This window comes from Dermacentor silvarum, chromosome 7, assembly GCF_013339745.2.
Source record: "Dermacentor silvarum isolate Dsil-2018 chromosome 7, BIME_Dsil_1.4, whole genome shotgun sequence".
Lineage (NCBI taxonomy): Eukaryota > Metazoa > Arthropoda > Arachnida > Ixodida > Ixodidae > Dermacentor > Dermacentor silvarum.
In genome coordinates this window covers 154645645-154670558 of record NC_051160.1, presented here as the reverse complement: position 1 = coordinate 154670558, position 24914 = coordinate 154645645, and the positions used below count along the sequence as shown (strand labels likewise).

At 45.7% G+C, this 24914-nt stretch overlaps 1 protein-coding gene and 6 non-coding genes across 7 annotated transcripts in view; all 7 read right to left on the bottom strand.

Moving 5' to 3' along the window:
• LOC119458605 (amine sulfotransferase) overlaps positions 1–24914 on the bottom strand; it is a 239746-nt gene that overhangs the window by 76158 nt on the left and 138674 nt on the right. The gene's annotated exons all lie outside the window — the stretch shown is intronic.
• Trnae-cuc (transfer RNA glutamic acid (anticodon CUC)) lies at positions 318–389 on the bottom strand. The gene has a single exon. It is a non-coding gene; the product is annotated as a tRNA-Glu (tRNA).
• Trnaq-uug (transfer RNA glutamine (anticodon UUG)) lies at positions 726–797 on the bottom strand. Its single transcript has one exon. It is a non-coding gene; the product is annotated as a tRNA-Gln (tRNA).
• On the bottom strand, positions 3503–3574 carry Trnaq-uug (transfer RNA glutamine (anticodon UUG)). The gene has a single exon. It is a non-coding gene; the product is annotated as a tRNA-Gln (tRNA).
• Positions 9012–9083, bottom strand: Trnah-gug (transfer RNA histidin (anticodon GUG)). The gene has a single exon. It is a non-coding gene; the product is annotated as a tRNA-His (tRNA).
• Positions 9221–9292, bottom strand: Trnah-gug (transfer RNA histidin (anticodon GUG)). The gene has a single exon. It is a non-coding gene; the product is annotated as a tRNA-His (tRNA).
• Trnah-gug (transfer RNA histidin (anticodon GUG)) lies at positions 15540–15611 on the bottom strand. The gene has a single exon. It is a non-coding gene; the product is annotated as a tRNA-His (tRNA).

Genomic DNA, 24914 nt, shown 5'->3' with positions numbered 1-24914 from the left:
TCGAACTCGGATCGCGGGATTCAACGTCCAAAATGCTGACCATTACACCATGGGACCCAAACTAAACATTCCGACGCCGGGAATTGAACCCGGGCCTCCTGGGTGAGAGCCAGGTATCCAAGCCACCATACCACGCCGGAACGAAGGAACCCGTGCCGCAAGGTTGATTCCGTCAATGCGAATGCTCCGTAATTGCTGATAATCTATAATCCAGAGCAATAAAAAGAGAGGGAGAGGTGTCAGAGAGTTTTGAACTCGGATCGTTGGATTCAAAGTCGAAACTGCTGACCATTACACCATGAGACCCAAACTGAACATTCCGACTCCGGGAATCGAACCCGGGCCTCCTGGGTGAGAGCCAGGTATCCTAGCCACTAGACCACGCCGGAACGAAGAACCCCGTTCCGCAAGGTTTATTCCGTCAATGCGAATGCTCCGTAATTGCTGATAATCTATAATCCAGAGCAATAAAAGGAGAGGTGTCACCGAGTTTTGAACTCGGATCGTTGGATTCAAAGTCCAAACTGCTGACCATTACACCATGAGACCCAAACTAAACATTCCGACGCCGGGAATCGAATTCGGGCCTCCTGGGTGAGAGCCAGGTATCCTAGCCACTAGACCACGCCGGAACGACGAAACCCGTGCCGCAAGGATGGTTCCGTCAATGAAAATGCTCTGTAATTGCTGATAATCTATAATCTAGAGCAATAAAAAAGAGGGAGAGGTCTCACCGAGATTTGAACTCGGATCGTTGGATTCAAAGTCCAAACTGCTGACCATTACACCATGAGACCCAAACTAAACATTCCGACGCCGGGAATCGAACCCGGGCCTGCTGGGTGAGAGCGAGGTATCCTAGCCACTAGACCACGCCGGTTTTTTTTTCTTTATTACCGACTTGGCAAATACACAAAAACAACATGTCAAATAAATGCGAGATTAAAAAGACCAGTCGTTAAAAGACTGTAGCGTCATGTTAAAATGGCTTCAACGAAGCCAAACTGTCCAACACTTGAAGCCATTCCGGTGGGTCACTTTGCATTTTCAACACTTCCCGTGTGTAAACAACATTTTCAACAAAATAGTGTCTGGCTGACCTCGCATGTACATCAGCATTGTGTACAGCCATTCGAGTTCTCCATACGCTTTGCATACACAATAACATTAACATGTCCGCCGGCACACCGTCAGGTTCTGCGCATGGCAAGAACCTTATTCCAAAAGCACTAATCGGGAGCTCCTTTTTTAAAGTTCGCTGCAGAATGTCCCAAAGAAAGCGGGCATCGTGGCAGTCAAGAAAAATATGTTCAATTGTTTCTTCCTTATTGCATATAAGGCAATTGACAGACCATGGGACAAACAAACCCTTGCTCCTTAGCCATGGCTTTACCGGCAGTGTGTTAGTGTGGAGCTTGAAAAAGAATGATTTTGTGTTAGTTCTTACAGGCATATTCCTTACTCTTTTGAGAACATCACGTTCAGGCCCTAAGTTGTACATAGAACGATACACTGGCATAGGTACAAAAACGTCAACAAGGTCCTTATATAATTTTTTTCGTGACACTTCAAACAAGCACTCCCTGGAAAATCTCGCATTTAGAAGACGAATCGCCGTGATAACTTCACGCAGATAGCCTTTTAGTGCCATCGGTTTGACTGCGTGCGTCGATACAACGAAATCGGGCAAAGCGTCACGTAATCTCACTTGGATCACCGTGCGCAGAAACCCATCACTTTGGTCACGAAAGAAAACAAATCTCGACACAAGTTGCTTGAAAAACAAATGAGTTAAACTGAGTCCGCCGTTGCGCAAAGAGTGAAACAAATTAAATCTGCTCATGCGTTCCCATACTGAACCCCCAATAAATTCCGCAAACACTCTGTGTATTTTTTGAACTGAAGATCGGCTCATGCATAGCACCTGCAAGACGTAAAACACTTTAGCTACTAAAAACATATTACACACTTTGGCTCTTGCAAACATCGAAAAGTTGTGGCCTCCCCATTTGTTAGTTTGTTCTTTCATTCTGTCCCTCTCATTCGTCCAGTATTCTACTGGCTCTCGGTAGTTGCCGAGTGGAACCCCAAGATAAGTGCCGGGTAACACACTCCACTGCATTCTGCAAAACAATTCTGGCGTTTCTTGCCAGTCCCCGTGCCAAAATCCTAAACACTTTGGCCAACTTATGGCACTACCAGAAGCACTACAAAAAGATTGGGCTTCCTTCACTACTTCTGCAATGCTTTGCTTATCGCGACAGAACACTGCTATGTCGTCAGCATAGGCTAACACTTTTATTTCTCTGCCAAAAAACGTGTACCCGCGAATACTATGGCTCTGAAGTATCTTTAAACAGAAAGGTTCTAAATAAAGAGCGAAAAGCAAGGCCGAGATCGGACACCCTTGTTTTATGCTAGACAGTACTGGAATTCGTCTGCTGAGTCTGTTGTTGATAATTAGGTTTGTTGTACAACCATCATAAACCATTTTCACCCCATCCAAAATGACTGTTCCGACATTCATGTATTCAAGAAGCAGAAACAGGATCTCGTGCGACACCCTGTCAAAAGCTTTGGCTAAATCCAGTTGTAGCATAGCTACACGATCTTGCATCAAATCGCAGCATTCAAGTATGCTTCGCGCTGTGTGCATATTTGTGAAAATAGTCCTACCTTTTATACCGCATGTCTGATGTGTACCTACTAGGGATTTCACTACACTCTGAAGACGTTGGGCGAGCACCTTCATGAATACTTTATAATCAATGTTAGCTAAACTTATTGGTCGATAGGCCTCTACTGATTGAAGCTTCATGGGGTCAGTAACTTTAGGTATAAGTACCACATGTGTCTGTCGGAAGGAAGGAGGCGTCCATTTTTGTTCATAACACTTCGTTATGACGCGATACAGAGCCTGTGCTACTTCAACCTTGAAAATTTTATATATCGCTGCCCCAAGACCATCTGGTCCAGGCGATTTTCTTGCACTGAGGTCATCGATAGCCTTTTCAATTTATTCTACAGAAATTGGCCTTTCAAGAGCTTCCTTAAGTTCACCATCAATTCTCGGCATCAGAGGCAAATAATCACTTTTAAACGCCGAGATATCGCTTGCTCTCTTGCTTAGCAGCGTACTATAGTGGTCCACGAAAGCACGTTCTATCATTTCCTTGTCGTTTGTAAGCTGCCCTTGATAAACTATTTCTTTTATTTCCTTACTCAATGCGTGTCTCTTCTCATCACTTAGCGCTCGCTTGGTGGGCGTTTCACCCAACCATACTCGTTCTGCGCGTGCTCTCAAAACGGCGCCGCGATATCTCTCTTCATCAATGACTTCAAGTTTCGCTTTAAGTTCTTTAATATCGCTTACAAATGTAACAGCCGCGCCTCACTAGACCACGCCGAAACGAAGAAACCCGTGCCGCAAGGTTGATTCCGTCAATGCGAATGCTCCGTAATTGCTGATAATCTATAATCCAGAGCAATAAAAAAGAGGGAGAGGTCTCACCGAGATTTGAACTCGGATCGCTGGATTCAAAGTCCAAACTGCTGACCATTATACCATGAGACCCAAACTAAACATTCCGACGCCGGGAATCGAACCCGGGCCTGCTGGATGAGAACGAGGTATCCTAGCCACTAGACCACGCCGGAACGAAGAAACCCGTGCCGCAAGGTTGATTCCGTCAATGCGAATGCTCCGTAATTGCTGATAATCTATAATCCAGATCAATAAAAAAGAGGGAGAGGTCTCACCGAGTTTTGAACTCGAATCGTTGGATTCAAAGTCCAAACTGCTGACCATTACACCATGAGACCCAAACTAAACATTCCGACGCCGGGAATCGTACCCGGGCCTCCTGGGTGAGAGCCAGGTATCCTAGCCACTAGACCACGCCGGATTTTTTTAGAACTTTTATTCAAACAGAAAGCAAGTACATAGATAAAAACCACTTTGATCTGCTTGACCAGTGTGGTAGACTAAAATTTCTTCATTTTTGCCAAGTCATCAAGTACCGAAAGCCAATCTGGAGGCTCGGCTAAAGAGCTGTATACATCGCGCATGTAGGTTACATTCTCTATAAAGTTTTCCCTGGTTGACTTTATTTTGGGGTCTGCGTGCCTAACTGCCATTCTTGTGACCCAAAGGCTATGAAGGCCCAGTATCATAATCATGTCATAAGGAACGTTATTTTCATTCTGTACTGAAAGGTATCGAATTTCATATGGTGTTATCGGTAACTCTTTCTTCAGGGTTCGTTGCAACACATCCCAAAAAAATACTGGATCCCAACAAACAATAAACGTGTGCTCGATGGTTTCGGGTTTCTTACACAAGAGGCAGTAGGTCGTCCAAGGTACAAATATTCCTTTCTCATCTAGCCATGTTTTTACCGGGAGTGTGTTTGTGTGTAATTTGAAAAAGAACGTTTTAACAGCTCCTCTAACAGTCATTCTTCTAACTCTCTTTAAAACATCCTGCCCTGGGCCTCTATTGTTTAGGGATCTGTATAATGGGACTGGTATCATCACATCAATTAAATCCTTATACAGCTGCTTTCTCGGTACAAGGCTTAGGTACTCGAAAGAGAAGCGTGCTTTAAGTATCCTAAATGTCGTCACTACTTCTCTGAAGTAACCTTTTACGCCACAATCAAATGTAGTCGCACTAGACACAACAAATTCAGGCAATACATTTTTCAAGCGCATTTGCATCATTTCTCTCAAAAACGGGTCTCTCTGGTCCCGCATGAACATAAAACGCGACACAATCTGCCGGATGAACAGATGCGAAAGGCCCAGGCCTCCGTCTTTCACTGAGCGAAATAGATTAGTTCAGCTAACTCTCTCCCAACTGGAGCCCCAAATGAACACAGCAAATATTCGGTGCAGTTTTTGCACATGGACGCGTGACATTGACAAAAATTGCAGCACATACCACACTTTGGCAATCAAAAACACATTGCACGCACTGGCCCGAGCAAACATCGATAATTCACGGCCTTGCCATCCTCCAACTTTCTCCTTCACCCTTGGCGTCAGGTCATCCCAGCAATCTGCTGTTTGGTTATAATGCTCAAGAGGAACGCCTAAATACGTAGACGGACTTCTTGCCCACGTAAGGCTCGCAAATTTTTCTGGTTTAACGTCCCATGTTCCGTGCCAGAAACCGATACTTTTCTCCCAGTTTATCGCGCAGCCTGTCTGTTTACAAAAATCTTTGGTGACGCTAATGGCTTCTTCTATGCTTTTGCGGTCAGTGCAAAAAACACCTACCTCATCAGCGTAGGCAAGGATTTTCACGTGATGCGTCTGAAGCCTGAAACCATGTACCTTTTCGTTATTAATAAGACTAAGGCAGAAAGGTTCAAGGTAAAGAGCGAAGAGCAGTGATGACAACGGACATCCTTGTTTTATAGATGACCGGACGTCAATATTCTGGGTGAGGTTCTTGTTAACTATAATGCGCACAGTACAATCCTTATAAGCCATCTTTAAACCTTCTGATAACACTTTGCCAACATTGGCATGCTGATCACACAGAAAAAAGAACATCGTGTGTGACACGGTCAAAAGCCTTAGCGAGATCGAGTTGTAACATTGAAACTCGTCCTGATATAGCATCACAGCATTCGAGAACACTGCGGGCTACATGCACATTTGTACATATCGAACGCCCTTTTATTCCACATGTCTGGTGCGTTCCAACGAGAAGCATGATAACGCTTTGCAGACGTTTAGCCAAAATTTTTGTGTAGATTTTATAGTCAACATTTGTAAGAGTTATTGGGCGATAGGCCCCTACTGATAAAAGTTTCGCAGGATCATCCGTTTTGGGTATTAAAACCATATGAGCAGGGCGAAAGGAAGGCGGTAACAATTTTTCCTCATAAGCGTTTTGAATTACCTTATGCAAAATTGGGCTGATTTCCTCGATGAACATTTTGTAAAAAGCTGCGCCTATTCCATCTGGTCCGGGTGTTTTTCCTGGAGCCAATTCTTTAATGGCACTTCTCACTTCATCTATACTTATTGGCTGTTCTAATCGCGTCCTAACTTGTTCATCAAGCCTGGGTATTAAGTTAATAACCTCGGTTCTTAGCCCAGTTTTCCCGCCCTTGTTATTCGCAAATAATTCGCTGTAATGCTCAACAAATGATTGCTCAATTTTACTCCTGTCTGATGTCACTTCGTTGCAATAGAGGATCTGTCGTATTTCATTTTGAGCCGCATATTTTCTTTCATCGGACATCGCTCGCTTGTTGGGCGTTTCACCAAGCCACATCATCTCAGCTCGCGCCCTTATCACTGCGGCCCTGTACTTTTCCGTTGCAATTACTTCTAGTTGTTTTTTTTTTACTGCACGAATTGCTTTTATGTACATGCCGGGATTGCTGCTTTCCATACACATAAGAAAATCGAGTTGGCACTGGAGTTCCTTTTCATTACTCTTTTGCATTTGACTATTAATGCTTCCCCTTTCAATCGCAATCATCTTGACTGCGCTCTTAAAGTTTTCCCACTCAGCTGCCCAACCATGTGATACCGTGGATGCCATTTGTTCAATTCTTCTTGTTACACACTCCATAAATTTTTCGTCATGTAAAGGTTTCACGTTGAATTTCCATAAAGCCCAATTAAAATGGCTTTTTCTCAAGTTGGTTCCTAGTGTAGCCATTACAAGGCTATGGTCGCTAAATGACACATGTTTCACTCCATAGTGGTCACAATCTCTGGCAAGGTCGACTGTAACATATATCCTATCCAGCCTAGCACAGCTTCCGCGCTGATAATGGGGTGTAGGTAGGGCGGCTTCCTCTTAACAATAAATATCCAAGATCCTCTAAATAATATTCCTGAAGCAGTGAAACAAGCAACCGTGAACTTTTATTTCGTACAGGAGTGTTCTTGGCTCGATATTCAGCGAAACACACACAATTAAAGTCGCCAAACATAATTAAACATTTCTCGCATTTCAAAAATTTTTCTAACTCTTCAAACAACACAACGCGCTCATAATCGGTGTTTGGTGCGTATATACAGATAGCACGACATTCCCTTGCACAATACGAAAAGTCAAGAACAAGCAATCGTCCCGCCTCCGACGCAACAACTTTTTCGCCTTCGATGCCTACGTCATTCCTTATGTAAATTGCACAACCGCCGGATGTGCCTACTGCGTGGCTAACACAAACATTAAAATGCCTTCGAAAAGTTTCCACCATGCGATCCGTCTGCTCCTCACTTTCAATCTTTGTTTCTTGCACGGCTACTATGTATAAGTTATTTTCCAGAAAAAGGCGGTTAAGTTGATTTTGTCGTTTCTTGGTCGCCAATCCTCGTACATTTACTGTGGCAACACGCAAGGCAAGACCGAGCCTTTCGTCTTTAAGTTGCGAAGAGCTGATCGATCGCGCAGTGTTTACCTCAGGGAGCAAGGGTGCATTAGAGCATTCACTGAGTTGCGGCCGTGGTTGGTCGGGATGAACTCGCTGTCTGTTGCCTGCCTCGTCAACCGAAGTTCGGTGACTGGACGGGACAGCATCGTCCATGCGTTGTCGCTTTGGCGGTCCCATGTTGCTTACTTAGCAAGGGGTAGCGAGACCCCGCCTTTATTCCGGCGGTTTCTCCAGCGGGCGTCTACCAGAAAGAATGTTGGGTTTCGGCTTCGACGACGTTCGTCGCGTCAAAGCCGTTTTCATTGGCGGCCCCCCGTCATCTGCATCATCGAGATTGTCTGATTCACCAACACTGTCGCTGTGCATACGCTTTGTCGACGCCTCTACAACGCCATCCATCGTTTCACACTGCACTGTCGACGTTTCATTTGGCGGTGTATCCTGAGGTTCACTTGACGGTTTCCTCTGCGGTAAACACTTTTCGGCCCTTTCGTTGTGCACGTCTTCACTATTTGGTCCTGTCGCATTTTCTTCCAGCTCTTTCCTATCACTAGTTGTTGACTCACGTTGATGTATCACTGCCGGGGGCGTTTCCACCACTTTTTTTTCACCGTCACCGTCGCTGCTACTTCTTCAGCTTCAGCATCGTCCATGATGTTGTCTGATACGTCAGCGTCCTTTCTGGGGCCCGTTATGTTCGCGTACGTGGGTACGCACTGGGTTTCGTCATGGCCGAACCGGCGGCACTGTGAACATCGAGGGATTCGGCAGTCGCGGCGGATGTGCCCTTTTCCTTGGCAGCGCAAGCAGAGTGGCGCCTTGCCTGGAATAACTACGAGGGCAGGCTCACCGGCGACACGCACTTGATAAGGGATGTCTTCAATTGTGACTCCGACCTTTAGCCTGAGGTTCAGCACGCGCGTTGTCGTAGCCTTTTCCGAAATTCCGAGGACACGCCAGCGCTCCTTTGTCGCTTCCATCACCTCGCCGTATGGCTCGAAAGCCATACGAATGTCGTCGTTCGTTACATTAGGAAGGACCCAGTGGATTTTCACTCGGACATCTTGGTTATTCGGGTCTACTACCAGACACTTTCTGCCTTTCACAGTAATATTCCCAGTCGTCAACAACTTCTTCATACTTTCATGACTCTTGAACGTAACAGCCCACATATGATTCATTTGAAATGCTCCTAAGGCATCAACCTCAGGCAGCAATTCCAAACGACCAAGGGCATCCCGGTAATCTTCAACCCTGTACGGCCTTGCTCGTGGGTCACCGTGCAAAAAAAGCGTTTTCAAAACAATCCGACCTTTTGGCAGATGAGGCAGCAACACTTGGTAGTCCTGGTTGTCTTCCATGTCGTCCCGGTTTCCGCGGCTAAGCTGGGCCGCTAGCACCGCCCCGTTGGAGCACATGAAAAACACGTCCGTACGCTTTCGCGGCCGGAAGTGGAATCCCACGATCACGGCACACCGAAGGACGGGAGGCGGAAGAAATAGCACATTTTGTTCTCACTGCGAAACTGGTTGTGTTACTACTGCAAGCTGCGTGACGAGTGCCGAGAGGCGCTTTCGTTTACCTGGATATAAATAAAAGAAAAGATACTGCCGTGACCAGGATTCGAACCTGGGTTATTGCGGCCACAACGCAAGGTACTAACCACTATACGATCACGGCACACCGAAGGACGGGAGGCGGAAGAAATACCACATCTCGTTCCCACTGCGAAACTGGTTGTGTTACTACTGCAAGCTGCGTGACGAGTGCCGAGAGGCGTTTTCGTTTACCTGGACATAAATAAAAGAAAAAATTACTGCCGTGACCAGGATTCGAACCTGGGTTATTGCGGCCACAACGCAAGGTACTAACCACTATACGATCATGGCACACCGAAAGACGGGAGGCGGAAGAAATAGCACATCTTGTTCTCACTGCGAAACCGGTTGTGTTACTACTGCAAGCTGCGTGACGAGTGCAGAGAGGCGCTTTCGTTTACCTGGATATAAATAAAAGAAAAAAATACTGCCGCGACCAGGATTCGAACCTTGGTTATTGCGGCCACAATGCAAGGTACTAACCACTATACGATCACGGCACACCGAAGTTTTTTTTTATTGCCTGTTTACATGATACAGAAGGGAACAAGACAGAGGGTTTCAAAACTTTTTGAAAGCGATCAACTCATCAAGCAGTCCCACCCAATCAGGTGGCTGTGGCTGTGCACGGTAGATCTCTCGCATATACACTACATGTTCAATAAAATTTTCCCTTACAGTGTGAGGGTCAACGTCGGCATGTCTTACTGCCATTCTAGTTTTCCATATACTATGGAGGCTCAGGACCATTATCATGTCGTGAGGAATGTCACCATCATTCTCAACTGGTAAATAACGGATTCCATGTGGCGTAATCGGCAGTTCCTTTTTAATAGTTCGCTGAAGGATGTCCCAATGAAATATTGGATCCCAGCAATCGATAAATACATGTTCCATTGTTTCTGGTTTTTTGCATAATATGCAGTTGACTGTCCACGGTACGAAGATTCCTTTGTCGTGTAGCCACGTTTTTACCGGTGAAGTGTTTGTATGTAGCTTGAAAAAGAATGATTTTACATGGGGTTTTATCGGCATTCCTTTCACTCGTTTTAAGACGTCTTGTCCAGAACCTCCAGTGTATATGCTTCTGTACAAGGGAACAGGCAACATAACATCCAATAAATCTCTGTACAGGTTTTTCCTTTTCACTGTACTTAAATATTCAAACGAAAAACGCACCTTGAGTATGCGAAAAGCAGCAACAACTTCGTGCCAGTAACCTCTTATACCGCGGAACGCGGTCTTATTTGTACAAACAATGAATTCAGGTAGTGCATTGTGCAGGCGAACTTGTATCACCGTGCGCAAAAATGGGTCACTCTGATCCCTTAAAAACATAAAACGTGACACAATTTGTCTGATAAAGAGGTGCGACAGACCAAGCCCACCTTTCTTCACGGACAAAAACAGGTTAGTGCGACTAGTTATTTCCCAACTCCGTCCCCAAATAAACACTGCAAAAACTCTGTGAACTTTTTGTAGGTTAGCCCGGGACATGAACAACACTTGCATCACATACCATAACTTGGCGACTAAAAATAGATTACAAGTAGTCGCACGTGCAAACATTGACACATTCCAACCTTGCCATCCCATCTTTCACCCGCTCTGTTTCTTCTTTCCAATATTGTTCGGTATCCGCATAACATTGTAGAGGGGCACCTAAGTACGTTGTTGGCATTGCTGTCCATTGTACGCCAGCGAATGATTCAGGTTTTTCGCTCCACTCGCCATGCCAAAACCCTATGGTCTTCTCCCAGTTAATCTTGCATCCGGCTTCCTTACAAAAGTTACCCGTCAGCGTAACCACCTCTTTGATGCTTTCCTGGTCCTGAGAAAAGACAGCAATGTCATCAGCGTATGCGAGTACCTTGACTTCTGTCGCTTCAAGCATAAAACCGCGAACTTTTTGGCTATTAATTAGGCTCAAGCAGAAAGGTTCCAAGTAGAGATCAAAAAGTAATGATGAGATTGCACATCCTTGCCGAACACTGGAGAGAAGTTGGATTGGTTCACTTATTTTTTTGTTTATAATGATCCGCGTGCTGCACTCTGAGTAGGCCATTTTAACTCCATTTAATATCACTCTGCCGACATTAACGTATTCTAATAATGAAAAGAGTACTTCATGGGATACATTGTCAAACGCTTTCTCCAAGTCCAGTTGCAGCACTGCAACCCGACTGGAGAGGGCATCGCAACACTCAAGCACACACCGAGCTACATGCGTATTCGTAGAAATTGTTCGGCCCTTGATGCCACATGTTTGATGTGGTCCCACTAGCTGTGTTACGACGCTTTGAAGTCTTTTCGCTAGCACTTTTGTAAATATTTTGTAGTCGCAGTTTGTAAGGCTTATTGGTCTGTAAGATTTTACTGACAACAGTTTAACCTGTCCTCGCACTTAGGGATTAGCACAATATGAGATGTTCGGAAAGATGGTGGCGTTCGCTGTGTTGCGTACATTTTCTCGAAAACAGTATGCAGTAATTGGCTGAGCTGATGTTTGAAAGCCTTGTAGAAGGCCGCTCCTAAACCATCAGGCCAGGGAGCTTTTCCTGCACCCATTCCATCGATGGCATCTTCAATTTCTCGTAATGTAATTGGAAATTCAAGGTTTGCTTTAATGTCTTCTTCTAAACGTGGCATAGGATTAAGGAAGTCACGCTCAAATCCTTGTTTTTTCTTGTTTCCAAGCAATTCGCGATAATGAGCTACGAATGCTTGCTCTATCATGGTAGGCTCGGAAGTTTCCTCGTTTTGATATATTATTGCTTCTATTTCTTTTTTTGTTGCGTATCTCTTTTCGTCACTTATCGCCCGTTTGGTGGGCGGTTCCACATTCCACAATCGTTCCGCCCGCGCTCGTACCATAGCTCCTTTATATCGTTCTTGGTCTATAGGTTCGACCTTACTTTTTATTTCCTTTAGCTGCTTCATGCAAGATCCAGCATTTTCACACTCTGTACGCATAAAAAATTCTAGTTGGCTAGTTAATTCTTTTTCCTCTTGTTTTTCCTTGCGATGCAATACAGTTGCCTTTTCTATCGCTTTCATTTTCACGTTTGTTTTGAGAATTTCCCAGCTTTCAATGCAGTCATTGGTCTGCGCTGTCGTTGAGGAAATAATTATATCTTTTATATCACTCACAAAACCTTCATGATCAAGCAATTTCGCATTAAATTTCCAAAGATACCAATTAAAATTCGTTTCTTTTCGTTTTTCCCCTAAATTAAACATTACTAGACTGTGGTCAGAAAATGATACGTGTTTAATTTCGTATCTTTGACACAGTGGCACAAGCTTTAATGCAACATACGCTCGGTCTAATCGCGCATGACTTTCACCTTGGTAGTGCGTATAAACGGATGTTTTCCCCGTCGATAAGAGACAACCGACATCTTCCAAATCATAATCGTTTACAAGCACATTTAAAAACTGCGCGCTTGTATCTTTACGTTGCTGTTTTTTGGCGCGATCTTCTGGTCTGCACACACAATTAAAATCTCCCATCAAAATTACGTATCGCTCACACTTCAGGTACTCTTCTAGCTGTTCAAAAAAATGTCACAGTTTCGCCCTAAGGGCGAAGCAATGAATGCGATAACAACACATCAATGTCATACGAAGTAAGGTGAGCGGCTTTGGTAGCAATATGAATTGTAGTAAACATGAGCTGATTAAGTAAGCAGGTGTGCTGCGGCGTAAGTAGACCGACATGAAGAGAGACTCGATGACCACGAGAAGGCGCGTGTGAAACGGTGGTGTTGATGAGAAGCGCTTCCCGTGGGCAGCGCTTGCGAAGGGACACACCTGTAGCGCTGCACTGCCGATCCGGGCAGCATTGCATGTGTAGCGTGCGTTGGAAAACGTGGCCCGACTGTTACTAACTGAATGAACAAGCGTGGTGTGAGCGCGCACAAACAAACACGAATAGATCACACTGAATGACTGCAGACAACGACCGTCAAAACTCTGGCAGCAAGCTCATACGCCGCAGCGGCGAAGGTACGTGCGGTCTATCGCTTCAACGGAAACTGAGCGGCGGATGCACGGCGCATAAAGGTCAGAGCCGTGTGGAGATAAGAGACGGTGCAGACGAGCGACGAGCGCGGTTGTTGGCAGAGTAGAAGTGCGCCCCCCTCCCCGCGCTCCCTCCGGCGCTGGCTTCCCGCTTCCTTGCTTGCGCGTGGGTGATTGAGTGCGCTCACTCTCCGTGATAGCGCGCGTCCCCGCACGCTTCCGCTCGGGCATACGGCGCGCGGCGAAGATTTTATCTATAGGGAACCTCACGGCGACGGCGACGGCAGAAATCCGGTAGAAGTGTCCATATAATTGCTATCGCAATAAAAACGCTCTACGTGCACATTCATCATTTGGAGCATACACACACAATACGCGCCACTTAATGGCGGCAAAGGAAAAATCAAATATGACAAATCGGCCAGTTCCACATATAGTCACTTGTTCTTCTACAATACCAACACTTACGAATAAAGAGAGCGCAGCCTCCCGAAGTGCCAACCGCATGACACACACACACGTTGTACTGCGCTCTAAATGGCTGCACCATGCGGTCCGTCTGTTCCTGGCCTTCCACCTTTGTTTCTTGCACTGCTACTATATCTAAATTATTTTCTTGGAAAAGCCGGCTTACTTGGTATTGGCGTCTCCTGCTTACCAAACCGCGAACGTTTAAAGTGCCCAGACGAAGGGGCTTCGTAAGGTTAAGTGCCATGGTTAAACCGAAACATGTGGACCGCATGGAATTTACCTCGATATTTTGGGCTGGTATTCGGTTGACTCGTTGCTGCTATGGGCAACGTCACGTCCAGCAAGCAGTTGGCCTGTCTACAGCGCTGTGGTTCAGTTGCTAGGTGCCTTGAAGCCATGGTGGGTGCTTGGAAATCCTGACTGGGCAATTCGGTGGGCTATGCGTTGTCCCTCGTTACTAGGGCATAGTTCCCTCCATTTTCCGGTCAGGAGGGACGGTAGGCTTCGGTTTGAAGCTCGGTCGTCGGCCCGTTTGAAGGCAGGCCATCATGACTGTTTTGGTGGGTGGTTCGTCACCGCTGCTTGCACTGGGCTTTACCAATTCGTTGCCTGCTTCGTCGCGCGGTCTCTTGGCAGAAGCACCAGATTCAACTTCCATGACTTGCACGTCGGCTTGCGCTTCCGCAGCCAGCACGGCTTCCACTACCTTGCCTTTGTCCTTCTCCTGCGTTTCCCCGGTCAAAGAGACTTCGCTTGTCTGGGGTGTGGTGTTGTCAGGAAAAACACCCTTCCACGCGTTGGTAGGGACAGCAACCTGATTCGCTTCCTTCGCGTCTGTCTGCCTTCGCGCGTCACTAGCGGCTGCCTCGGCGTCGGCCTCAACCATTATGAGCTCAGTCTCCACTTCTTTACTTGCTTTTCCTGTGATGCTTGCGTAGGTGGTCACGCATTCCGCGTCGGTGTGACCGAAGCGCCTACACTGCGAACAGCGAGGCACACGACAGTCACGTCGGATGTGACCGGTGGTGTTGCAACGGAGGCATAATGGTGCTCGGTTTGGGACAACAACCAGAGCGAGTTCATTTCCTACCCGTAACTGGTGTGGTAAGTCATCGATAGTGACACCGGATTTGAGTTTCATGGCGACTTGGCGGGTTGTAGATGCTCTGTCTGTAATGCCGCGTACACGCCATTTTTCCTTTGTGACTTCTGTAACTTTTCCATACGGTGCCAAGGCCGGACGCACTTGGTCATCGCTGACGCCATAAAGAAGCCAGTGCAGCTTCAGTCGTAGTCCTTGGTTGTTTGGGTTAACCACAAGGCATCGGCGATTCTTGACTTTTATGTCTCCGGTAGACAAAATTTTCTTTGTTGCTTCAGCGATCTTGAAAGTCACGGCCCAAACGTGGTTCATCCGGTACGCCCCCAAAGCGATAACGTCTGGGAGCGCACCAAGCTGTTCCATGCCATCCCGAAAGTCTTCTACGCGGTATGGCCGCATCCGCAAATCCGCATGAAGAAAGATGGTATTCATCACAACCTGACCTGATGGAAGTTGAGGCAGAGTAACTTGGTAGTCCTGGTCGACTGAAGCAAAAGACCTGTTTCCGCGGCTTGAATGCGCCGCTGAATCCGCTCCTTCGGAGCCCATGTTACCCACGACCGTACACAACGGTGGCCGGAAGTGGAATGACGGCACACCGAAGGACGGGAGGCGGAAGAAATAGCACATCTTGTTCTCACTGCGAAACCGGTTGTGTTACTACTGCAAGCTGCGTGATGAGTGCCGAGAGGTGCTTTCGTTTACCTGCATTTAAATAAAAGAAAAAAATACTGCTATGACCAGGATTCGAACCTGGGTTATTGCGGCCACAACGCAAAGTACTAACCACTATACGATCACGGCACACCGAAGGGCGGGAGGCGGAAGAAATAGCACATCTTGTTCTCACTGCGAAACCGTTTGTGTTACTACTGCAAGCTGCGTGAGGAGTGCCGAGAGGCGCTTTCGTTTACCTGGATATAAATAAAAGAAAAAAAATACTGCCGTGACCAGGATTCGAACCTGGGTTATTGCGGCCACAACGCAAGGTACTAACCACTATACGATCACGGCACACCGAAGGTTTTTTTTTTTTTCTTTATTTCCGTTTTCAACAACATACAGTAATACAAGTGAGAAATATTTCAAAAGGTAAAATACATCAGCTAGTCTTGAGCATGATGCAATTTTAAAAAGGCTTTAGTGACGCGAATTCATCCAATTGCGTCACCCATTGACGAGCGTTGACCGCAAAGTTCAGTACATCTCTTGTGTAGATAACGCTTTCCATGAAATATTGTCGCGCTTGGTCGTGCATCAATGTCAGCATATCTATCTGCCATCCGTGTTTTCCAAAGTGCATGCATACAAAGCAACATAACCAGATCACTAGGAACGCCCCCTGTTTCGTCATAAGGCAAGAACCGTATGCCAAATGGTGACAGTACTAAATCTTTTTTAATTGTGCGCTGAAGAATGTCCCACAAAAATCGTGCATCGTGGCAATCCAGAAATATATGCTCAATAGTTTCCGGTTTCTGGCATATTCTACAGTTTATTGTCCAGGCAACAAAAATACCCTTGCTTTGAAGCCATGGCTTCACAGGGAGCGTTTCTGTGTGCAATTGAAAGAAAAATGTTATCGCAGAGCTTCGTACAGGCATTCGCTTAACTCTTTTCAACACGTTTCTTTCATCACCCAAATAATAGTCTGCCCTATATAAAGGTGTCGGAAGAAAAACATCCACTAAATCTTTATACAACTTTTTCTTTCCTACAATGCAAAGGTATTCAAGAGAAAAATGCGCGCGAACAATGCGATAAGCAGCCACTACCTCGCGCAGGAAACACGGTAGTGCACCATGTGTTGCAGCGCTGGTTGACACGACAAAATCCGCAAGATGGTTCCGCAGGCGTACTTGTATTACAGTTCTCAAAAATGTATCACTCTGATCACGCAAAAAGATAAATCTTGAAACTACTTGTTTCAAGAACAAATGTGACAGCCCTAGTCCGCCGTTCCGCACTGCATGAAACAGATTGCATCGGCTTGTGCGCTCCCAACTGGAGCCCCAAATAAAAACTGCAAACACTCGGTGGAGTTTCTGCATTGTCATTCTTGTCATACTCAATACTTACAATACATAGAATATTTTGGCCACTAGAAATGTATTGCACACATTTGCTCTTGTAAATACTGAGAATTTGTGACCGCCCCATTTCTTAGTCTGGTCTCTTACTCTATCAGCTTCCTCAAGCCAATAACCAGTCGTTGATGATGATGATGATTGTTGGGGTTTAGTGGCGCAAGGGCCAGGTATGGCCAAAGAGCGCCATGACAGTATTAGTTCGCAGTGAAGTGATGAATTGAGAGAAGTAGATGTGACGTGGCTGTAAAGGGGCCTAAAATAATCGCTGTAAAGTGCGTAAAATCTACATGGAATAAGATAATGGCAATGACTAGTGACGTGTACTATGAAGGTAAAAGATGCATTGCTAAACAATGACATGATATACAAGATATATCAGATATAAAAATTGTCAAAAAGCACTACTGCCTAAACAGAGCCCTTGAAAGACACGGGCCTGGAGGCATGTGCTTATACAAAACTATCACAGCGGCATCCTCTGAAGAGAGGATGCGCTACGAATTTGTTGGGCTTATAACATGCAGGACCACTTCGTTTAAAAAACCGAGGACTGCTTTGGTGTTAAACACTGGTTCTTCACCAATAAACATCATAGGATGAAGAGGGATATTATAGTGGTATGCTACAGGGAAATGTTTCCTTCTCTCTACTTCGGCTTCCCGACACTCCAGGAGGACATGGAGGACGGTCAGCCTCTCACCACATCTACCACAGGTTGGTGGTTCATCACCTGTCAACAAAAAACTGTGGGTTCCGTACGTGTGTCCTATTCTCAGCCGACTGAATAAGACGTCAGTTCGCCGTGCTTTCGTTACGGGGGGCCAGAAACCTAACTGTGGTTTAATCAAGTGAAGCTTATTACTTGTGTCAGCATCCCACAAGCGTTGCCAGTGGCTTCGCAGTTTCTTTCGCAAGAAAGATTTCAGATCTGTTACAGGGACAGTAGCGGTAGGGTTAATAGCATGTGATGTTATTGACGTAGCCATTCGGTCAGCTAGCACATTACCCTCAATGCTTCTATGGCCAGGCACCCAGCATATAATGACATGCCGGTTACATAAATACGCTTGACAGAGGACGGAATAGAGCTCAGTAAGTACAGGATTTTTGTGTTTACCGAGTGACATCAATGCTTTTATGACGCTTAGGGAGTCCGTAAATATAATTGCCTTTTGAAGTTTTGATTTCCTTATATGCTTCACAGCCGACAACAGTGCATGGGCCTCAGCCGTAAAAATACTCGTTTCCGGGTGGAGTACACCGGATTCCGAGAAGGATGGGCCAACGGCTGCATAAGACACCCCGGCATGTGACTTGGAAGCGTCAGTGTAAAGCTCTGTACACAAGTACTTGTATTGAAGCTCTAAGAAATGCATTTTAATGTGTGCCTCTGGTGCGTGTTTAGTTACCTCTACAAACGATGTATCGCAATCTATGAGTTGCCACTGCCACGGCGGTAACAGTTTCACTGGAGCCATAGGACGATGATCAAGCAGTGGAACACCCATTTCCTCACTGAGGTTCCTCACACGCAAGGAGAATGGCTTTCTCGCTGCAGGTCGATTATGGAAGAGTGTGGCAGCGGTAACGTCATTTATGGTTGAATAAGAAGGATGTTCATTGTTTGCTTGGACTTTCAGAAAATATGTGAAACTGCTATATGAACGCTGCAGATGGAGTGACCACTGGTTGGACTCTACATGGAGGCTTTGGATCGGACTTGTTCGGAAAGCACCGGTCGCGATGCGGATACCCAGATGGTGAATGGGGTCTAGTATTTTTAATGCAGTTGGCGTTGCAGAATTATAAATTATAGACCCGTAATCAAGCCGTGAGAGGACAAGACTGCTATACAAGTTAAGCAAACACTTTCGATCACTGCCCCATGTTGTGCGGGACAGAAGTTTTAGAACGTTCATTGTCTTCAGGCATTTTGCCCTCAGATATTTAATATGAGGAATAAATGTAAGCTTGGAATCTAAAATGATTCCTAGAAACTTATGCTCGCTGCTCACAGAGAGCGCATCTCCTTGGATTTGTATACTTGGGACAGGCGTTACGCCTCTCTTGTTTGTAAAGAGAATGCAAGTGCTTTTCTAAGCGTTAACTTTAAAACCATTCTCCTCCGCCCATTTGGACAATCTGTTCATTCCCAGCTGTACCTGTCGTTCGCAGATGGCAATATTACATGACTTAAAGGCTATCTGCACATCGTCGACATAAACCGAATAAAACATTGTGCGTGGGATGACTGTACGCAGGGAATTCATTTTTACAATAAATAGTGTGCAGCTAAGCACACCGCCCTGCGGCACACCAGTTTCTTGTGTGAATGGCCTAGACAAAGCTCTGCCCACCCTTAGGCGAAATGTGCGGTTAGTGAGGTAACTTTCGATTGTGTTAAGCATATTGCCACGAACAGCCATCGCCGAAAGATCTCGGAGAATTCCAAAGCGCCATGTGGTGTCGTAAGCTTTCTCTAGGTCTAGAAATACAGACAGACAGAACTGCTTATGTATGAAAGCATCTCTAATATATGCCTCAATGCGGACAAGGTGGTCTGTTGTAGACATACCTTCTCGAAAACCACACTGGAAAGTGTCCAGAATTTTGTTATTTTCTAGGAAGCATATTAGGCGCCGGTTTATCATTTTTTCGTACAGTTTGCACAGGCAGCTTGTTAGAGCTATTGGCCTGTAGCTGCTGGCCAAGGACGGGTCTTTGCCTTGTTTAAGTATGGGGATGACTATGGCTTCTTTCCATGAAGACGGAATACAGCCAGCCGTCCACATGGCATTAAAAAGAGACAAGAGTGTTTTCAGTGTTTCGGGGTGTAAGTACCTAATCATTTCGTACATGATACGATCCCCACCTGGCGCTGAGTTGTTGCAATAAGCGAGAGATGCTTTAAGCTCAGCTAAAGTAAATGGGGAATTTTAGGCCTCACTCGATGAGCCTTTTCGATTTAGGGGTCGCCGCTCTTCGCGTTCTTTGATTCTCAGGAATGTTTCGGTATAGTGCCATGCACTTGACACATACTCAAAATGTTCGCCTAGACAATCCGCCTGATCTTCCAGGCTATCACCTTGTGTACTTACTAAGGGTAGGGGATGCGACTCCCGACCTGTTAGTTTATTTACCCGATTCCAGACTTTTCTTTCATCGGTGTACGAATTTATACTGGCGATGTACCTATCCCAACTTTCCCTCTTTGCACGTCGACGTGTTCTCCTACCTTGTGATTTGATCTGTTTGAAATTAATGAGGTTTTCAGCAGTTGGAGAATTGCGAAGCAATCTCCAAGCTTTGTTTTGATTTTTCGCGCTTTCCGACATTCGTCGTTCCACCATGGGATGCGACGCTTATTAGCTAATCCACTAGTTTGCTTAATACATTTAGCTGCAGCGCTAATAATGAAACCTGTTAGGTATGCAACAGCGTCTTCTACATTAAAAACAGCAATTTCATCTCCGCCTAAATACGTAAGCTCTCGGAACATTTCCCAGTTGGCCGAGTCCATGTTCCATCGAGGAAAATGTGGCAAGCATGTATCTTGTTTTGTTAAGTTTAGCATAACTGGGAAATGGTCGCTCCCAAAGGGGTTCCTGAGAACAGACCACTCCAGATACGGAATTAGAGTACTCGATACTATACTTAAATCGATGGCTGAGTATGTGTTATGTGTAACGCTGTAATAAGTTGGCTCTTTCTTGTTAAGTATAGATGCACCTGAAGAAAACAGAAAATTTTCTATAAGGCGTCCTCGCGCATCTAAACGAGAGTCGCCCCATAAGGGGCTATGAGCGTTCACATCACCGACAACTATGTATGACGGAGGAAGTTCATCAATGAAGCTTTGAAACTGTGTCTTGGAAAGTTGATAACAAGGAGGGACGTAAATAGAACTAATTGTGACTAGCTTACCGAACAGTATTGCTCGGACAGCAACTGCCTCAAGGGAAGTTCGGAGGTTCAATTGCCGACAGGCAACACCTTTATCTGCTATTATAGCGACACCACCCGACGAGGCGGTAGCGTCGTCGCGGTCCTTCCGAAAAATGGCATAGTGCCTTAAAAAGTTTGTGTTGTCTGCTTTGAGATGCGTCTCCTGGACACACAGCACCCTTGGACTATATTTAAGAAGGAGCTCTTTGACATCATCAAGGTTACAAAGGAGACCCCTAACGTTTCATTGTAATATTTGCGTGTTCATAATGAAATATGAGTTTGTGCTGTGTGTTCAGGAAATGCAAATCAGTTCACAGAGCCTTTGTCGGGCCCTGTGATGCGGGATTTTTCTTTTCTGGAGCGATCGCGAGAATCTCGCCGCTCACTAGGCGCTGATGGCGCCGTCTGGCTGGTTGTTGTGTCCATCGCCTCTTGCAGGGCGCTGGACCCGCGCTCTTGCAAGCGCTGTGTTGGACGTGGAGGCCTCGTCTCAAGAGACTAGACCCTTGAGGCCACCAGCCCGGAGGTCGAGGGCCCCTTTTTCTGGCATGGCGGCGCAGCGCTAGCTGCAGCCGCCGAGGGGGCGGATGGCGTCACCGCCGGCTCACTGTGTGCGGGCCGGGCAGCCGCCAGAGGCCGTTGTGGCGCTGCCCCCTGACGCGCCACTTCGGCAAAGCTATTCTTCGGCAGGTAGGAAACCCGCCTTCGTGCTTCTCTGAATGATATGTTCTCTGACTTTGATCGTTACGATCTCCTTCTCCTTCTTCCAAGATGGACAGGACCGCGATTACGCGGCGTGCTCCCCATCACAGTTTACACAGTGTGGCGCGTTCTCACAAGATTCAGACGGATGTTCATCAGTACATTTGGCACAGGTTATTCGGCCTCGGCAGTTCTGAGAACTGTGGCCAAACCTCTGGCATTTGAAGCAGCGGAGGGGATTCGGGATATAGGGCCTGACTCGGATCTTTACATAGCCTGTCTCGATAATCTCGGGAAGCACACTTGAGCCGAATGTTAGGATTAGATGCTTTGTTTGAATCTCTATACCATCACGTCTCATCTTAATTCTTTTCACATTGATGACATTCTGGTCACTCCATCCCTCCAAAAGTTCAGTCTCAGTAAGCTCCATTAGATCATCATCGGAGATGACACCACGAATGGTGTTCATAGAACGGTGGGGGGTGACACTCACAGGAATGGCCCCGCAAGACACAAGTTTAGGTAGCTTTTCATATTGCATTTTATCGCGGAGTTCAAGAAGTAGATCCCCGTTTGCCAACTTGGAGACTTTGTAACCTGGGCCAAAACTTTCAATCAGTGATTTCGCAACCAGGAAAGGTCAGATGATTCTTGCTGACTTTTCAGTTTTCTCTGAGTGTATCACGTGAAATCGTGGAAAGTTATCTACTTGATGGCCAAAAAACTTGAAAACTTCTTCGGTGCGCCCTCGTTTATGAGGGCGATCAAGGAGTGGGGTAAATGACGAAAAAGCCATAAAGGTAACACTGATTTCGGCAGCTATGCCAGCCACCCACCACCGAGCCCAACAAGGGGACGCTACGAGACCCGAAGGAGACGCAGACGCCAGCTGTACATAGCCACTATAACCTAATATAATAGACCCAAGGTTGGATAAATTACACCAGGTTAACCCTTGCTGCCTGGAAAATTGGAAGTAAAAGGAAGTGAAAAGAAGACAGGAGAGATGCAAAGAGAGACAGAAAGGCGAAGGTTCGAGAGAGAAAGAGACAGGAAAAGGCAACTACCGATTTCCCCCGGGTGGGTCAGTCCGGGGGTGCCGTCTACGTGAAGCCGAGGCCAAAGAGGTGTGTTCGCCTCCGCCGGGGGGCCATAAAGGTCCAAACTCCCGGCTTCGGCTCAACCTCCAGGATCCCCTTTTCCCCGGACACGGCTAAGCCGCGCACGATTAGACGCGGGAGGGTCCAACCCCCATGTGCTCGGGTCCGTGGTGTCGCAACACACCAAACGCCTGCTGACGCAGACGCCCTGCGGGTAACCAGTCGTTGAATTATGGTGTTGCAGTGGCACTCCAAGGTATACGTTTGGCGAATTCGACCATTGCATGTGCAGTACACCTCTGGTGGTGATTGGCCAGTTTCCATACCAAATGCCGAGACTCTTTGTCCAGTTGACAGCACTTCCTGTGGCTTCACAAAAGGCTGTAGTCTCTTTCACTACTATTTCAACACTTTTTATGTCTGAACAAAACACAGCAATGTCGTCGGCATATGCCAACACTTTGACTTCATTATTACAGCATCGGAAGCCTTGAATATGGGGTTCTGAAGAATCTTTAAACAGAAAGGTTCTACATACAGAGCAAATAACAATGACGAGATTGGACATCCTTGGCGCAGACTAGAGGTAACTGTTATATTTTCACTAAGTTGCTTATTTATTACTAGTTTAGTGGTACAGCCTTCATAAGCCATTCGCACACCATCTAGAATGAGAGAACCTACATTGGTGTGTTCCAGTATTAATAGTAAAATTTCGTGTGTAACCTTATCAATGCCTTTTCAAGGTCTAACTGTAGCATGGCAACCCGACCTTCTTCGGCATCACATGATTCAAGTATGCTTCTGGCAACGTGGATATTAGTGTATATCGTTCTTCCTTGGATTCCGCAGGTCTGGTGAGGTCCAATTAGTATTTTAATTACTTTTTGAAGTCGCTTAGCAAGCACTTCATGTGAACTTTATAATCAACATTTGTGAGGCTTATTGGTCTGTAAGCCTCTACAGAGCGTAACTTCAAAGGATCATTGGTCTTTGGAATTAGTACCATATGTGTCATCCTAAATGATGGGGGCATCCTTTCCATTTCGTAACACTCATTTATTACGCGGTGCAATACTTCGGCCATTTCTGCTTTAAAGCATTTATAGAAAGCTACCCCTAGTCCATCTGGTCCAAGGTGATTTACCAGGCTTAACTCATCAATTGCTTTTTCAACTTCTTTCACGCTAATTGGTCTTTCTAGCTCCTCACATAGTTCTTTTTCTAATTTAGGCATTAGTGGCAGGAAGTATTTTTAAACAGCTCGGTTTTTCTTTCTTATGATTTAGTAAGTTACGGAAGCGCTCAACGAAGGCCATTTCAATGATATTACTATCTGTGGTAACACGGTTGTGATAACAAATTTCGTTTTATTTCTTTTTTTACTGCATGCCGCTTTTCATCGCCTAGCGCTCGTTTGGTGGCGTTTCCCCGCACCAAAACCGCTCTGCGCGTGCCCTGACTACTGCGCCTCGATATCTTTCATTGTCAACTGCTTCTAGCTTACTTTTAATTTCTTTTATTTGCTTTGCAAACAAACCCGGCTTGTAGTTTTCCGTTGCAACCATAAATTCTAGCGTGGTATGAAGTTCCTTTCTCTTTTTCTTTTCTGTGTAGCACACATGCTCGGTCAATCGCAGCAAGTTTTATCTGATTTAAAGATTTACCATGAAGCTGAAATGCTACCTGACTCATCACACAACAAGTTATGTCTCTTTTCTTTTAGTTTTTCAAGAAAAGGTTGATCTTGTAATAATTTATCGTTGAACTTCCAAGTAAACTAATTAAATTTGGAAGCTTTTTCTTTTGTGCCCACCAGTAACTGTACTAAACAGTGATCACTGAAACTAACACATTTGACGTGATAGTCAACACATCAGCAAAAAAAAGAGCAGCGCATAAATACGGTCTAACCTGGCATGGCAATCACCTTGGAAGTGGGTGTACGCCGTGCCGTTTCCAGAGACTAGTACGCTTCCTACATCTTCTAGGTCATGTTCATTTACAAATTCTGTCAAATACATCGCACTTTTGTCTATCGCCGTAACTTTTTACTTTATCCTCAGGTCTTTGCACACGATTAAAGTCGCCAAACAGGATGACATTTCGGTCACACTTTACATACGATTGTATAGTTCCAAAGAAATCACGTCTTTCTTGGGCTGTATTAGGCGCGTAAGCGCATAGGGCCCGCCATAACATACCGCAAAATCCAAAATCCAACACAAAAAACCGGCCACTCTGGCATGCTATAACTGCTTCTTCAACAATATCTATAGAATTTCGATATAATATCAAGCAGCCTCCAGACGTACCCACAGCATGCGACACGCAAATATTAAATCTAGCTCTGAAAGTTTCCATCATTCGATCTGTTTGCTCTTGGGTCTCGATTTTCTTTCTTGTACGGCGATCACATCCAGATCATTTTCTAAGAGAAGGCGACTTAGCTGGTATTGTTTCCTGCGGCTGAC